This window comes from Hevea brasiliensis, chromosome 7 (genome assembly GCF_030052815.1).
Source record: "Hevea brasiliensis isolate MT/VB/25A 57/8 chromosome 7, ASM3005281v1, whole genome shotgun sequence".
NCBI classification, from domain to species: Eukaryota; Viridiplantae; Streptophyta; class Magnoliopsida; order Malpighiales; family Euphorbiaceae; genus Hevea; species Hevea brasiliensis.
The window spans coordinates 18,499,809-18,504,561 of NC_079499.1; the positions used below are offsets into that span (position 1 = coordinate 18,499,809).

The 4,753-nt window shown below is 27.4% G+C and overlaps 1 pseudogene; it reads left to right on the top strand.

Moving 5' to 3' along the window:
* The first annotated feature begins 730 nt into the window (after window positions 1-730).
* Window positions 731-4,753, top strand: LOC110648156 (peroxidase 39-like; annotated as a pseudogene).

Below are 4,753 nucleotides of genomic sequence, written 5' to 3' on the forward strand. Positions count from 1 at the left end.
TTGTCCAATTATAAGAAAGATAAAATGAACAGAGTGGCAATGGCAGTGCTAGAGAGAGCAGAAGAACAAATAATTGCATTTATTGTATTAGTGTTCTTGTATGCACCTTGCATGGTTTTATTATGCCAACGTAAAAGCTAATATATATTCTCCACCGAATCATTTACGTATGCATTATACTTAATGCCACCATGTTTTTATTTAACCATTGTTAGTAAGATATAGTACATTACCTAATATAGTGCAGCCATGGCAACATCATGGATAATCATCATTAAATTAATTAATAAATATTATTTTGATGCAATTTGATTACGTACACAAATAAGATTTTTAACTTGGAGAATCTTCTTTTCTTTTAAAAATATAGGATGGATTAGTTTAATTGTTATCTCATTGATCAAAATTTAATGTTTGAAGTTAATATTTGGAAAGTAATTTCTAAATGCTTGTAAACTCTCAAGTTTTAGTTTTAGTAAAAAAAAAAAAAAATTCGGCCCAAAAGTACCTTTAAAAGTAAGAAGCTGATGTTTATTTGGGATCTAAGATGCCTCGCTTGGGAGGGGGAGACAAGCATAAATAATAATCGTATTTTTAAAAGGCAATATGCCACATGTTTGTTAGCTAGATGTATTGTTTTAGCATCTTCTTTCTTATCGTGCAGCTCAAATCTATGCCTATAAGTTCTCCATCATATTTCAGGGATTCCAATTTGGCGCAGCATTCTCTAGCTAACTATCCACCCCCTTCTGTTTCTGTATATAGTAATAATATCATTATCAAAATGGGAGTGATTGGTTAGTTTGGTATAATAATATTTGGTGTTTTAGCATTTATGGGTTTATCAACTGAAGCTCAATTGCAGGTGGGTTTTTATGCTAAGAGCTGCCCAAAAGCTGAGAAGATTTTGCATGATTTTGTCAACAAACGCATCCACAATGCCCCATTTTTAGCTGCATCCTTCATAAGAATGAACTTCCATGATTTCTTCGTCAGGGTCTGTCTCCTCTATCATTGCTTTCTTGCTATTTTTTTATATGGCTCCAATTGAAATTTGAACTTAAAATTCTAGTGTTTTTTTTTTTATACAATTGGCATTGATTGATATTTGAACTCAAAGTCTCACATCCTTCGAAAAGACTATAGTACCACTGAGCTGATGCTCACGGGTGAAACTCTCGTCATCTAGCTCCGGCGAAAAACCTGAAAAGGAAGCCGCTCCAAATATAACAATCAGAGGATTTGACTTCATAGACAGAACGAAAAGCCTTCCTGAAGCCGAATGTCCTGCAGTAGTTTCCTGTGCAGATGTTCTTGCTTTGGTCGCAATGGACTCCATTATGGCTACGGTATGTAAATCAATGGATATTGAAAGAAATACTTGAATTATTATGTTCCCAAATAATATTTTTTTCTTTTGATGTGGATTCAAGGGGGCGATTTACCAAAGGGTGGCGACTGGTAAAAAAAATTATCAAAAGGGACAACTTCAAAATTATTTATCAAAATGGAGTGTTTTAGCTGACGTAGAGGAGAGAGAAAGCTGGTCACTAGTATAGGTAGCGACCAACAAATAAAATTTTTTTTAAAAAAATATAATTACTGAAAAAGTAGCTGAACGCTACTTAAAGAAGCATATGACTATTAGACGCTACTGTAAGAAACGTCCAACTACTTTTTTATCCTTAAAAATATGTATTAATTACTTTAAGGTTCTTAAAAAAATTTTTAATTATAAAATTATCCATATATTTTACAAAATAATCCCAAAATATTATAATTATTTACAAATAAGCCCTTATATTTTTTATAATTAATAAGCATATAAGGATTAATTTGTAAAATTAAAAAATTATTATTTATTCTATATAAAAAATTTGAGAATTGTACATAAAATTAATAACTATGTAATATAAAAAATTTAAAAATATTAATATTATTTATATGTAAAGAAGCATTAATAATTATTTAGCAAATTAATAAAATTAGTATAGTGAATAAATTATATTAAATATTTTATAAATATTCAAAAAATTAGTATTATTTAGTATTTATTAATTTAACAAAATAAAAAATTATGATAAATATTATTAATATGAATTAATAAAAAATATGAATAAATAATTGTTGAAATAAATTATTTAAAAATAAATAAAATAATTTATGAATATTAAATTAATATTTGTGAAATATGAAATTAAAAAAAATCAAAATAAACAAAATAATAAAAATAATGTATACATATTTTAAATATAGTTTCAATATTTAATAACATAAAATTTTGATAATTAGTATATAATAAATAGCTTTTAATAATTATTAATCAATGAATTATATGGGAAGAAAAAATTGATAATTAAACAATCGAGTTATGACACTTGATTATATTTTTTAATTTATTTTTTTTATTTTACCTTTTATATTCTTACTAATTAAATAGATTTTCACTAAAATATTTATATATTACTTATATTATTTTTTTGCTAAGTTGTCACCTTTTAGAGTGAAAGCCTGGAGATTTATAAAAATCCACCTAAACTCAACTAAGAATCTTTCATTTTTTTTTTCCTTTAAATCAGATTTCATCAAATCTATATATATTAAAATTTATAAGATAATTCAATCTTTCGTGATTGTGAGACTTCATTGAGCTGCCCCTAGTCTCAATTATTTATTCATATCTTTTTTATTAATTAATATTAATAATATTTATCACAATTTAATATTTTTTTAAATTAATAAATACTAAATAATACCAATTTTCAAATATTTATAAAATATTTAATATAATTTATTCACTATACTAATTTTATTAATTTGTCAAATAAATATTAATGCTCATTTGCATATTAATAATATTTGTATTTTAAAATTTTTTATGTTATATAGTTATAATTTTATGCACAATTTTCAAATTTTTTATATACAATAAATATTAATTTTTTAATTTTACAAATTAATCCTTATATGTTTATTAATTATAAAAATATAAGGGCTTATTTGTAAATAATTATAATATTTAGGATTATTTTGTAAAATATATGGATAATTTTATAATTAAAAAAATTTTGAAAGGAACTTAAAGTAATTAATACATATTTTTAAGAAAAAAAAAAGTAGTTGGACGCTTTTTAAAGTAGCGTCTAATAGCCAGATGCTATTTTAAATAGCGTCCAGCTACTTTTTCAACAATTATACTTTTTTTTAGTTTTTTATTTGTTAGTCACTACCTATACTAGCGATCAGCTCTCTCTCTCTTCCACGTCAGCTAAAATAACCTCTTTTAGTAAATAATTTTGAAGTCGTCCCCTTTTGGCAAATTTTTTTTCCAGTCGCCACCCTTTGGTAAAATTGCTCGGATTCAGGGAGGTGCCTTCTGAAAAGTTCCAACTGGTAGAAGAGATGGTATGATATCAAGATTGTATGAGGCCACGGCCAACTTCCCACCTTTGTTTGCAAACTTCACCACTCTTCAAACTCAATTTGCCAACCAAGTTCTTGATTTGAAAGACCTGGTTTTGCTCTCTGGTAAACAATTTACTCACATACTTTTTCATTTTAAATATTTTATTATCAATCAATTTGTTCAGTCATTTCCATCATTATAATAATCGAGTTCAAATTTTATATTTAAAAATTTATCAATTAAATGGCACTTAAATTAAATTAAATATTTTATGAAATATAATTTAAAACACAAACTGTGTTATCATGAATATGAAACACTTAAATTATCATATTAGACTATTATGATGCTGTGAGTTGAATGTGCTCAGGGGCTGTATATGTGTATGGGTTATATAGGAATAAGCATTTTATTAAAATTATCATAGTTTTACAGGGGTCCATTCCTGTCATGACCCTTCAACTAAATGTGAGGTGGCTAGAATTGGAACTCTCGACCTTTTGATCAACTCTAATACCATGTCAAGAAACCACTCAACTTAAAAGTTTAAACTTATAAATGAATGCTTCAAGAATAGTTTTATATCTCTCTATTACTAAGTGTATATATAAATTATCACTCACATATGTCCCATAAAACTTTTTTCTAGACTTAATATATTGTGTACCCAAAACACATCTACAATGGTATTAATATGCAAAATAGGGATTTTCTTATCTATAATCGGTCTATCATAGACCCAACGCATAAATCTCACTATACATCTTATATTTTGGATCTGTGATGAATAGGGTTTAGGCAACAATTTTCATAAAATAATACTCACTTATTTGTATTTTGAATCTATAACGAACTAGGTATAAGTCCATGTGTACTCCATGTAGATAAGAAAAATCCTTCCAATTATTAATCCACATACCAATTGTTTGAGGGGCTTACACAATTGGGATTGCCCATTGTTCATCATTTTCTGACCGTTTATACAATTTCAGTGGGACTGGTATGGTAGATCCTAGCCTAGACAGAGAGTATGCTGCAAATCTTAGGGTAAACAAGTGCAAAACTCCTGATGATAAAACAACCAAGGTTGAGATGGATCCTGGAAGTAGAAACACATTTGATCTTAGCTACTACTCACTCCTAGTTAAAAGAAGAGGTCTTTTTGAATCAGATGCTTCCTTGATCGCTGACTTTGTTACTTCGTCTCTCATCCACCAGCTTCCCAATGGTTCAGTTGAGGATTTCTTTGCTGAATTTGCCAACTCCATGGAGAAAATGATCAGAATCAATGTTAAAACTGTAACTACTGGGGAGATTAGGAGGCATTGTACAGTGGTGAATAGCTAA